Source organism: Cibotium barometz, chromosome 29 (assembly GCF_041138505.1).
Source record: "Cibotium barometz isolate CiBa-2024 chromosome 29, ASM4113850v1, whole genome shotgun sequence".
In the NCBI taxonomy this organism is placed as follows: Eukaryota; Viridiplantae; Streptophyta; class Polypodiopsida; order Cyatheales; family Cibotiaceae; genus Cibotium; species Cibotium barometz.
In genome coordinates this window covers 46,738,389-46,752,188 of record NC_141074.1, presented here as the reverse complement: position 1 = coordinate 46,752,188, position 13,800 = coordinate 46,738,389, and the positions used below count along the sequence as shown (strand labels likewise).

At 36.9% G+C, this 13,800-nt stretch overlaps 1 long non-coding RNA gene across 1 annotated transcript; it reads right to left on the bottom strand.

Annotated features, from left to right (window-relative positions):
- Positions 1 to 8,168: 8,168 nt before the first annotated feature.
- On the bottom strand, positions 8,169 to 10,501 carry LOC147622267 (uncharacterized). Its single transcript, XR_015269736.1, has 2 exons — positions 10,235 to 10,501; positions 8,169 to 10,088 (listed from the first exon to the last, which is right to left on the bottom strand). It is a non-coding gene; the product is annotated as an uncharacterized LOC147622267 (long non-coding RNA).
- Between the last annotated feature and the right edge of the window lie 3,299 nt (positions 10,502 to 13,800).

Sequence of the window (13,800 nt, the reverse complement as noted above, 5' to 3'; positions counted from 1 at the left end):
CACTTAATTCTAAAAGTACCAAAACAACAAGATAAGTGTTGATACTTATTACAAAGTAGACATAACATCAAATGAAACATACAAGATAAATGTTGATACTTACAAAGTAGACATCGAATGGGTCCCAATCGCCGCTTCAAAGGTGAGAGCTTCCTACGCTCTCCATTCACATCCTCTTGTTGCTTGTAACGTTGGGGATTTCAAGCATGCTTTTGCTTCTCCTCATTCCAATCCTCGGTGCTCATGTACCAAGGCTTCTCACCGCCTGCCTTCACTCTCCTAGTCACATCTCCCCACCAATGTTTCATGACATCCACCATGTGGTTCTTTATCCACCTTGTGGGGACAACATCACTACTACTGCCCGGCCAGCTTGTAGTCATCCTTGATTTGATTTATGACTCTATCTTTCTTGTCTTTAATGATCGTGAGCGTGGAGTGCTTCTAGCGCTTGATGTGGGGAAGGACACTCATGTGGGGGCGTGCCCGCCTCCACCTCCACTACTCGAGCGTTGTCCTTTATGAGTGGATGAGTGACCTGAGGGAGGGGTTCTAGCAGCTCTTTGTGGGGTTTGTACAGGTGAACTAGGGTTAGCGGTGGTGGTGCGGCCGAAGTGCCCACCCCTCTCCCAAATATTGTTGTGCCATCGCTCTTTGCTTAGGCGTGGCTTGTGCTAAAAAACCCATAAACTGGTAAGACGACATGGCATATGGAGAGAAGGATGGAGAGTAAGCCGGTGTCTCATCTGGAGTGCGAGACATGTTTCTACACACACATAACAAAGCCCACATGGACACTTTAATAAGAGCATACACATGAATTATCCCTCAACATTCATTCATTTATGCATGAGGCCTTATGCATAAATCCTATGCATAAAGCTATGCATGAGGCTTATGCATAAAGCACTATGCATAAGGCCTTAAGCATGAGGCCTTATGCATAAAACTATGCATGAGGCCTTATGCATAAAGCATGCATGAGGTCTTATGCATAAAGCTATGCATGAGGCTTATGCATAAAGCATGAATGAGCATTATGTATAAAGCATTATACATAATGCTTATGCGCAAATCTACAAAACAAATCCCTAGCACCCAAGGGTGCAATAATAATAGAGGAAAGATAGAAAAGAACTTACCTCTTTTTCGTGATGTTGAAAGAGAGGATTAGAGGACCTTCAAAACCAACAAAAGGGTGAGGAAAGGATTAGTAATGCATACATACAAAAGCTTATGCAAGCTATGCTAAAGCTTATGCAAGCCTTATGTAAACTATGCCGCTATGCAAGCCTTATGCAAGCCTTATGCAAGCTATGCTAAAGCTTATGCATAATGCATGCATGAGGCCTTATGCATAAAGCTATGCATGAGGCCTTATACATAAAGCTTATGCATAAAGCATTATGCATGAGGCTTATGCATAAAGCACTATGCAAGCCACACTATCCTAAACTAAATCGTACCCCGGCACTATGCATAGATAGAGCTTAATGCATGCATAGATTAAGCTCTATGCATATAGAGCTTAATACATGCATAGAGCTTAATCTATGCATATATCTCTATGCATTATGAATGCATGCATAGAGCTTAATCTACGCATTAAGATATACGAATAGAGCTTAATGCATAGATTAAGCTCTATGATTAGGGCTCTATGCATGTGCATTAAGCTCTTTGCATAGAGGACCTACAAAACAAAACCCCTCTTTTTCGGTAGATAAAAAGAGAGGAAAGAGAGGATAAAAAGATAGGAAAGAGAGAAAAGCACTTACCTCTTTTTGGTGACATTGAAAGAGAAGATTAGAAGACCTACAAAACTAACAAAAGCATGAGGAAAGGATTAGTAATGCATACATACAAAAGCCCTAAGAACCTAATGCATACATACAAAAGCCCTAAGAACCTAATGCATACATACAAAATCGAAAAGAGAGGAAAGAGAGAAAAGGGTGAGGAAAGGATTAGTAATGCATACATACAAAAGCCCTAAGAACCTAATGCATACATACAAAATCGAAAAGAGAGGAAAGAGAGAAAAAAATTTACCTCTTTTGGGTGAAGTTGAAAGAGAGGATTAGAAGACGTACAAACCAAAACAAAAGTTGAGAAAAGAATAAGTAATACAAAACCCTAAAAGTTTGAATAGCATGGATACACAAGGAGGTTTATCCTACAACACACACCCACCAATTTAACAAACCAAGAGGAGAGGAGAGGAGAGGGGAGGGAGGGCAAAGAAGGAGGTGGAGAAGAGCTAGGGAGAGAGAAAGAACCTGCAAAATAAATGAGAAAGCAAAAAAATAAGAAAATTACTCATAATTACACACACAAAAATTTTACATCACATGTACATGTAACCAAGAGGAGATGGGAGTGAGGGAAAAGGAGGCATACTTGGTGAGGAAGTAAGCAAAACACACGCGCATGGAAAAAAAAGGAAAAAAAAGAGAGGTTCTGTTTTACTGTAAAAACTTGCGCCGTTGATATATGCATCGAAATAAGCATAGAAAAAAGCATCAAAATAAGAGTGGAAAAAAGCATCGAAATAAGCGTGGGAAATAGCGTGGAAATAAGAGTCAAAAAAATAAAATTTCCATGCTCTTTTCGACGTATATTTTGACGGCTTTTTTTATGCTTATTTTCGATGATCGCTACTTTTCATTCAAATTCAAAATCTTTCCAGATCTTGCATGTCCCCGACGTTTCAAATTATCTTGCGTGCGACCAGGCGTGGAAACTAAGCGTCGAAAAACAATGATTCTCTTGTAGTGATGGGAGCCAAATTGCTGAATTTTATGCTTGCATTTAGCTTTGTGATAATAAAGATTTACATTATCATGTAGTACTAAGTAATTTCTTAAAATAATATGTGTGTGTCTGTGTGTGTGCACTCTCTGTTTGTGTGTGTGTGTGTGTGCGTGCGTGTGTGTCATCATTTCCTTTCTTAATCATTAAATATGCGACATATTTAAGATTATTTTCCAATCCTATGTTAAAAGGACACCTTTGGGAATTCCTTCACACAACCTTTATGTGATTACAACTATTGTTTATAAACTTTGAATCAATTTAGTAACTCAATGAGATGTTTTTTAAATCTATAATAAGTGGAGATGTGACATGTCTACTATGACCCTCAAATGATGATTATGAATTATAAATCTTGGTTGGGCAGGAACATCATTTTGAGAGTCTTTACATGATTGTTTTTCTTGTAGTAGTCATCCACCATCTTAGCCATGTTTTCTCATAAGTTAACTTTAGTTGGGAGGTTTCAAAACTTGGCCTTTCCATGTATGTTCCATTGCATTAATTAAAGAAAGTATATTAAGGTAGAAGACTAAGGTTTTCCATGAATGAGCTATAATTGGAGTGCATCCACAACTTTCAAGTTATGGGGTATAGATGAAACAACTATTATTATCATGGGTGAGCATACACAACTTGTGGGAATGGGTGAGGGAAATATCTAATAGTTAGTACTAGTTCCAAAACCTTGCTTTTGATGCAACTATCATGTGGGTGAGAAAAAAGAGGTTACCAAGGTGACCTAGTGGCATAGGGAATGAGATGGTCTCTCTTATTACTATAGGGTTTAAGAAGGACAAGCCAAAAGAAATAGAAACCTACGTACTTATTCTTTAACCATTGAGGGGTTAAGTGTTGAAAATCATCATCTCACCAAGGGTGAATGAAAGAAACCATTTGTGAGTTGCAAGGTGTATAGAAGTTCCAATAAATGAGCTACTCGAGATCACACTTAGATCCTTACAAATAATCAAGTTGTGGGACGTCTTATTTAAGTGTACTCATGGGTGAACATATAAACTCTCATACAACTAGGATGCGTGGCCTATTGGAATTGCAGGCTCCTCTTTTCCCTCTTCTCTTGTGTAGGCCCCATTAACCCTAAACCCTGATCCTATCTTTTACAAGCAGAAGGTAAGTATTTCCTATGTATTAGGGCTCATGAATTTTCAAGTTTTGCAAGTTTGTTTTTGGTTTTTTATGTTTTGGGTCTTTTTTAAGTTTTACATTTTTTTATCTTAGATTTGGCATTGCACTATATTAGGCATTTACATAGCCAGGTTGTCCACCACAAGTAAGAGACCATGTTTTGCATCATTTTTTATTATTATGGTTATGGTTTTGTTGCACCCTTGAGTGCTTGGGAGTTTGATCTCGAGTTTGCTATTTTAGGCTTGGGAGCATACATACGCATGCATGCTCTCATTGCTAGGTTCTTTTGTTATAGCATGTATAAGCTAATGTTTTCTTATTTATTTTGGTTCTTTGTTTCTAGTTTATCTTTGTTGAAGCTTAGAAGCAATCAAGCTCTCTACAACCAACCAAGATGACCTCCATGGGGGTAAGCCTTAAACACACCATATATTTCTTACGATGCACCCCGAGTGCTATGAGACCATTTGTTTTATATGCACTAATCGTTTTAGACTCTATGTATAGTATTATGCATGGACTCTATTGTGTAGTCTATGCATAAGAATCTATGTATAAAACTCTATGCATAATCTTATGTATAAGACTCTATTCTTTGACTATATGTAAAGAATCTATGCATAAGACTGTATTCATAAGAGTCTCATGAAAATCATTATACATAGAGTCTATTGCATAGACTTATGAATAATAGTATATGCATAGAGTCTATCCCATCGTCTTATGCATAGAGTCTATGTATAAGAGTCTTATTTTCATAGGTTTTTCCATCATGGTCTCTATGCATGTAAACAGTAATATGCATAAGAGTCTATGTGATAGTATTATACATAGAGTCTATTGCATAGTCTAATGCATAGAGTCTATGCATAGTCTTATTCATAGGTTTTTTTTCCCTCATAGTCTCTATGCATACCACAGTAAGCAAAGACCATTATTAGTATTTTACATAAGATTATTTATATTATGTATAATACTATGTAAAAAGTATTATGCATAGAGTCGATGCATAATCTTATCCATAAGGCTCTATGTAAAGTCTTATGCATAAGACTCTATGCACAATCATATGTATAAGCCTCTTTGAATAGTCTTATTCATATGAGTCTTTTACATAGTCTTATGCATATGACTCTATGATCATTTTCCTTTTTGTATCCATGATTTCTAAAAGTGTAGCCATGTATGTATGTATTGCTTAAGTATCATGCTCTATATTTTATGTTTTTAGGTTTTTACAATCTTCCTCGAGCTCTCTTCATTTCCGATAAGAGACCTCCACCACAATGCTCTTTGCTATATTGAATCTTAGGGTTCTTGGGAAAACTTTATTTCAAACAAAAAAAAATGCATAAGATTTTTCTGTGATAGAGTCTTATGCATGACTATGAAAGAGTCTTATAATGCATAGAATATATGCATAGTCCTATGGCATAAGAGTCTATGCATATAAGAATCTACACATAGTCTTATGCATAAGACTCTTTGCATATATATGCTTATGCATAAGAGTCTTTTGCATAGTCTTATGCATAAGAATCTATTGCATAGTCATAAACATAAGATCCTAGATGCATAGCCCTCATGCTAATGACTCTATGCTCTAGCTCTATGATCATTTGTATCCATGATTTCTAAAATGCATCATAAGATTCTAGATATATAGCCCTTATGCATATGACTCTATGCTAAATCTCTATGATCATTTGTATCCATGATTTCTAAAAAGCAGCCATGTATGCATGTATTGCTTATGTTGTTTGTGTTTTGAGGTGTTTACGATCTTCCTTGAGCTCTCTTCATTTTCGGTAAAAGACCTGCCCACCACCATGCTCTTTAGTATTACACCCTAGGGTACTTGGGAAAGCTTTGTTTAAAAAAAAATCAAATCTATGAACTCAAATCTCAGACTACGGTCTAGTAAATCCATGGGATTATACACAAAATGAGATCCAAGACTTCTTTTTCGGATGCTCTCTCCTAAGTAATGAGAGATAGCCCAGCCGAAACTTCTTTCAGATTCTCTCTCTTGAGCAACTAGAGGTTGGCACACCCAACCCATCATCCCGCACCATAGGTAGTTAAGCAAGAGTGGTGGGAAGCCTACACCACCACTCTTGCTTAAGCTCCGGTGGTGGGTAGCCACCATAGCAGCAATACTAGTAGTGGCAGTGGTGGTGGTGGTAGTGGTGGTAGTGGTAGTGGTGGTGGTGGTGGTATTGGTGGTTATTGTGGTAGTGATGGGATTGATTCTTATACTCTACCACTTCATCAGGAGAGATCTAGTAGTTGTTTGGTTGAGGCCACTTTGGAACCACCCCAGGCCCCACTTTGGGCATTCGTAATCCTATCACTCATCCATCTTCATATTCCTATGCTCTTTGCTCTTGAGAACCTACAGGGTATTTTTATTGATGCTACAATGATGGATTCATCATCGAGGATGATACAAGTGCTATCATCTTGTCAATTTAGTTTTTCCATGATATCTTCATGAAGTAGAAGGACAAACCCAATGAGAAGAAGAGATGTATCCTCAAACAACTTTATCAAGAGTTCCTACATCCAAACAAAGACACAAAGTTCAATAAAAAATGGATGCTATAAAGAGGGTGATGGACACTATGAACCATCGAAGGTATCAGAGATGAGATGTCATTAAAGAGAGAGAAAATAAGCCCCCATATCTAGATGTAGATAATTGGAGGAAGGACAGGGTCAGGATATGCCCCCAATGTAGGTATAAGAAACCAATGGGAGGTATCTAGAGCACATATCGAAGGTTTGAGGGATTCTCATTTCCACGCTGACTGTGGCATTGAATGCTTATATATATGATTTATAAGTGAATCCCTCACACTTCATGGGTTTATGCATAGCTTTGACAATATGTGTGCTCAATTTGTTTTCGATGAATATGTGTTGAGAAAGAGGCAACTAGTCGTGCTTATACACAAGATAAGTACAACTATGCATGGAGGCACGGAACATCTATGTTGCCTCAGAAGCTAGAGCAATATGGGTACCCAATTAATTCGGCCCATGTTGTTGACTACTGAGTATATTCCCTTGCTAATTTAGCTTGTAACTTATGGTTTGGTAGCATGTAGCTTATGGATTACCTATATTTAATGAGGGAGTTTCGGAAGAGGTTCACAATGATGAGGAAGGGGAAGGAGAAAATGGTGGAAATGATGACAAGTAGATGTGTTGTTTTTTGCGAATGTTTTTTTAGAAGATCTTGGCTATAATATTTTGTAACACAACAATGTAAATGATGCTCTAAATAACATTAATATAATCATATTTATGTGTAGAAGTATGTCTTGATTTCGAACGGCTTTCCTTCAATATTTCTCAAATCTAAGTACTTATTGTGATACTCATGGAAGAATGGGATCTAGACTAGGACGGGCATAGTTGCTAGCCCTAGTCACTAGTCTGTCGTCTCGACGTTCTACCAGTTATACATATACATATATATGCGCGCACACACACACACACACACATACATACATATAAACACACACACACACACACACACACATATATATAATATATGTGTATGTGTATACACAACACACATGTATCTATATGCGTATGTATGTACTACACATGCATGCATGTATATATGTGTATACATACATACATACATATATACGTAAGCACATACGTATATGTACGTACATACGTATGTACGTACGTACGTTTGTTTGTTTGTTTGTTTGTTTGTATTTGTTATAGTATTTATATATATATATATAAAACCTAGATAGAGTGTGTGGCTTATATAGTCCCTTACATTTAAGATAGGTGAGATATTATAGTATTTCTAACATTCAAGCTAATGAAAGTACCATTTGTTTTAAAAGTTGATGAGAGTTTCATTTTTAACACACACAAATTTTGTGTTCATGGTAAACCAAGATTTTTATACACTATATAAGGCTCTATGCAAATAATTCTCATCTTAAAGTGTAGTATGCATGTTTGTGGCCATTAGTAGGTTGAAAAGACTAGAATTGTAATCATAGTGTATATGTACATACCAAATATAATTGTGCAAGTAGAATACAACTAGGTTCTTTACATTTGAAAATAACTTAATGACCTTAGTGACCTTTTTTATGTGACACCACAGATAATGACATTAAACTAAAATAGTAGTTACACAACTAGAGACGGCTGCTGGAGAGATGAATACCAAAAACTAAATGGTTAGAAGTTTTTGTTAACAAAGAGAAAGAGTACCAAGGCTCTAGTTGCAGCCCATGACAGAACATTCTTATCACTTCTCTACGGGGGGGAAAAAATTTCCAATCCTCTTGAGAAACCAAATTATTTCCTTAGTTTTACCCCCACAAGGGTATGCATTTTTTTTGTCAACAATTATGTCATGTGGTTTTCACACAAGTTATGACATCTTCAAACATCATTGAGATTTCTAAATCGATAATAGTGTGTGAGCCAAAACATGTGTGAGTAAGTTAAGGGAATAATGAAGGAAATAAATTAACTCTATAAGTAATAAGAAAAGGACATGAAGTCATGGAGTCATGGAGACCTTTGCTTATTCATGCAAGTAATGGTGGACATCTGTACTTAATGTTAACAAATACTTCCTAAATTATGGACACATGATTAGTCATGAAGGTCACAGACAGCCCTCAATTCAAGTTTGTTTACAAAGTTATGAACACCTCTACTTAATCTCAAAAATAACTCCTAATTCTGGACACTAAAAGTGTGAGAAGAGACACTTCTTCTTAGTCATGCAAGTAATGAACATCCTTACTTAGCTTGATAAATAATACCCACTTATTGGTACCTACAATTAGTCAAGGACACATCTTTACAACCCCAATTAAGGACACACTTTTGCTTATGATGGAATGAGCGCCTCTACTTAACCTTCATAAATAACTCCCCCTTATGTACCACCAACCATATGAGAATAAGTTGAAGAAGGGCATACTAAAGGTATTAAGTTAAGTCTCATACATAAGAAGAAAATGACATAAGACATGACAAAATGCAAAGCTTTGGACCCCATTGCCAAGTCATGAAGGCATTGAGACCCCCTCACAATCATGTAAGTAATGGACACCTCTACTTAATCATGACAAATAACCCTCGATTATGGGAATTTTGGACTAGTTATGAAGGAGTAGGGAAAGGCCAATCCCTGGAGGACAATGGGAAACTGGCCACAGTAGTGGCTGCAGTAGTAGGTAGCAACCCTTTTGTCCTTTGGGATGAATCAACCGAAGGCTTTCCCCCCGACCATCATGACCATGGGAAATGGGCTTTGAAAATGACCAGGCTTTTGCAAATTTCTTTGATATCTCAGTAAGAAATCATGATGGTAACCCTTGATAGAACGGAGGTGTGCTAAATCAACTATCTTAGAATTGCCAAATTGTGATGGAAAAACCTAATGCAATGGAGATGTGTGAAATCAGCTATCTCAAAACTATTTTTGCACTTGTGGTGTTGTTTGAATCTCTTGCAAATTCTGCAAATGAAGGACACTTGATTGGATGGATGGGATTCATCCTCCCATGACCCATGGCTATGATAGTAGGGGACACAACTTGATGGTCCAACTTATGGATCAGCATGAAGTAATGAACACCTCTACTTAATCTTGACAAAAAGCCCCCAATTATGGGCACTTTTGATTAGTTAGGAAGTCTAGAGACACCCTAAACGATGGACACCTCTGCTTGGTCATGAAGTTGTGGACAGCTCTTCTTAATTTTGGCAAATAAGTCATGAAGTCAAGGACATTTCATGACAATAGGCAGTTATGGACACCTCTGATTAGTCATGAAGTCAAGGCCATTTCTAAACGAATCATAAAGTCCGGGAGATTTCTTGACAACAGGCAGTTATGGACACCTCTGCTTAGTCATGAAGTGAAGGGATACAAGCTCTTCATAGTGTGAGGCCCTTCTCTACCTCCCAACGCTAGTCCCTGACGAAAACAGCCATTGCCATAGCTGCAGCGGTAGATCAGCGAGTCCTTGATCATCAGAAGTGGGCAGACTAACTCACCAAGATAGCACAGATCCGCATGCCTCTCAGACAAACCACATATCCCCACGACTCAGATTTTCGATCTGCAAGACATCAGAGATAACGTTAAGCTCTCACTATGAAAGAAAAACCAAACCATGATCGTTAACAACCTAGTCCGTGCAGCCTATACAGATTTAATCTTCTTGCAAGGAGTGTACTAGCTTATATATATACAAACAGAGAACACCTCTTCGCCTGTGTCTATGTAAGCGAGAATAATGTGTTCCAACTCCGACTTAATGCTTTACGTGCCCAATAGAAACCAGACCAGACTGACCAGAAACACATTTTGTATCTTTATTAATATTCGTTTGGGAAAATTAAGGCATTAAACAAAAACAAAAATAAAAACTGGCAATTATTATCTCATAGCAAACATTCTTCAAAGAGAAGGTGCCAGTGGCCTGCTTCACTTAATTCCTCTCAAAATTAAGCAAGAGATCACTGTAGGAAAAAACAAAATTGGAGCCTTAAATTGTGATTGCAAATCCAAATTTCGAAAAGTACATGTGAGAAATAATGAGCGGAATACCTGTAGAAATTCAGAGTGAAAATCTCGAAAGCCACAAATTCTGATAGGTTGTAGAGAAAACCTTCGAGCTTAGGATTAATTTTTTTTAAAATAATATTTTGCTTTATTTGGTATAAAGGTTTCCCACTTTTTCTTAAAATACCTTTCTTTTGCATATCCCGATTCCCCAGAGGGATATTTTCCCGAAATGGAGGCAGGCACAATAAATTATGCTGGGTTTCTTTTTTTAAATTATTGGGCGAATTGTAATTGGCCTCTCACAAATTATCATGCCACAGTCACTTTAATCTAGACTATGGTTCTTTAAAATAGACTATGGTCAGTTTTATAGACAAACCCACGTGATGATGTGGACGGAGGAGTCCCTTTTCTAATATAATAATCATCCTAAACTATAGTCACATATATTGTAAACTTTAGAACGAATTTCCCATAATAGTGCCCACGTTCTGAATTCTCGTGGCATGTATCATGAGCTGCCCATGTTCCACCCACTTTTGATGGACCACCCACCATCAAAGATTCCCCCACCTATGAGCAAACTTTTGATGGACCACCCACCATCAAAGATTCCCCGGGCCACCCCTTCCTATGAGCAAACGCCAAAGTCCCTAGTATCAACGCTTAAAGAATGCTATAACCCTCTTCCTTGTGTTTCACACTCCCTCCTTTTCTTAATCCCAATGCATCTCGAACATGGGTGCATGAGATGAACACCATGCCCGTGCATGAAAACAATAGCTATGCGTGTGGACAAGGCATTTGTTAACCTACATGGACAAGCTATCCACAACTCTCGATGGTTGTGCCCCCTCTATACCTACACTCACATCTACCCCCCAACAACCAAGAAAAGCTTAGCCAGATTAGGGCATCCAGATTACTTAATAATTCATTCCCCAAGGCAACCAACTACGCGAGATTGTGGTGATTCTAATGAATTGTTAATGTGATCTCTCTCTCTCTCTCAATGCATATAATATCTACACTTACTACTTCCAAGGTTTATAAATTTTGTGGTTTTCTCTTTAAATATAAACCATATAAAAACTAGTAATGGCATCTCTCTGAGTCTCTAGTTGACTTGGCTCTTGATGCTTGCCTTAGCAGCATTAGTTTTCATGATAACCCTAAGGTGCACCTTCATAATGTACCGTGAAAGATATGACAATGTGTTGCACTCCCGTTTGTGGTCATTTTCTTAGACATTGACCTTATTATATGATATGTGGGACAAAACATGTGATGCACACCCACTTGTGATCATCCCAAAAAATCTGAAACTAAGACTTCTGATAGGCAATCTTAAAAACAAATTTTGATGCACTCTTTTCATCCCAAAAAAGCTTTCTCATTCTTGCATGATTTTATTGTTCGTCCATGTACAAGATTACAATTAATGTGTCTATTTAATTTATAGTAAAATAGTCATAGTGTGAGTGATTCAAATATAAATAGTTTGATCTTTTCTAGTACTTACATGAAATCTAGGGGTTATAAGGGTATACCTTTACTTATGTATTGTCCGTCCATTCTAAAGATTACATAATTCCTTTGAGGGGGTCACACAAAGGTACGCAGCCATGTAGTAGGGCACCGCATTCAATGGCATTTATTTCTTTGAATTATTTGACAATAGAGTTATCAAAAGTATGACTAAATACATGCTAGTTGGAATCTATGAGGCATTGGGGACATATATTTATAATGAATATGCTATGAAAATAGTCCTAGATTTACTTTTCAACAAAGACCTAAATCTTGGTCATCAAGTCTTAATTGTAGTGTGGCTTTGTAATTGTAAAACTTTCCACTTCAAAGCAAAAGTATGTTGTAGTATGCTATGGTACAATCCAAATATGAGATTGTAATACTCATAGAGTACTTGAACTTGTTACATGTTGCAAATGCCTATGAATATCCTTCGAGCATTTCATTTGATTAAATTAATTCACCAAATATTTTTCCTTACCATACACCATTTAATCCATAAGGGCCTACCTAGAAAAAGCATTTAATATTACAAAATTGCAAACATGTTGAATTAGAGATGTTTTTTTTTTTGCTTTAGACCTACTTATTAAAGATAGTTTTTTTTTTGTTCTTTTTTGGTCTAGACCTACTTATATAATGCGCTACAGTTACATATGAGCATCAAACACCATATGCAAGTACACTCAAGGGCTGTAAAGAGGTCTTTATACCATCAACGTGTATACATGAACCAAACAAAAACTTGTTATGCTTGTTTCTACCTATCATGGTATCTTAAAGTCCATAAACAAGGGCGATTAAGAGATGATAGAAATTCCAAATTCAAAAAGTCAAAACATTAGTTAAGATAATAGAAACCTACATCTTTAGCTACATAGCAAGAAGTAGATAAAGTGCTTGTATATACTAGATAGATAAATGAATATTTCTCATGTGGGTAAAATCACTCGAATTGCACAGCTCTCTCTCTCTCTCTCTCTCTCTCTCTCTCTCTCTCTCTCTCTCTCTTATTTAAGGCTCTACATTTAACTATAATCCTGTCTCTTAATGTTATAGTCTCATCAAACAAACACTAATTATGTTTCATATTTCTGTTTAGTTCTAGTAATTATCAACCTCAATACTTCTTAATTGTACTCAGTCTCACAGGTCATCATGGCCTCCAATTAGATGTTAAAAATTTATCCTCTGTGTGTGTGTGTGTGTGTGTGTGTGTGTGTGTACACACACTCTCCCCCCTTGCCCTCCCCTCCCCATGGATTATTAGCCCAAGATGTTGTATTGGCCCCCCAAAAAAAGGTGAAAGGCTCATGTTAACAAGAATGTCCTTTTAACGTTCGTGTTAGCCCATGCATATTAAAATATTTTGTGGAGTTTGTTGTCACTAGTTACGTGAGCAATGACATTTTTGTGGTGAGGCTTTGATAAGTCCTTAAGTTGTATGTTGGGCGTGCAAATTCCTCCCAATTCAATCTAACATCTATAAAATCCATGCTTAGACATAATTTGTGATAACATCACAAATTTCATACTCCTACTCAATATCATATTCCCCAACAATCTATAGATAATGTATAAGAGCTAATGATAAGGTTTTATGCATAATGCATATCAGGCAAAAGGGATTATATACATAATGTATAGATGCACAATACGCAGCTACTAATGCATAACGGAAAGATACTATAGAAAATGTTTTTACATTAGCTCTTACAGATTAAGCTAGT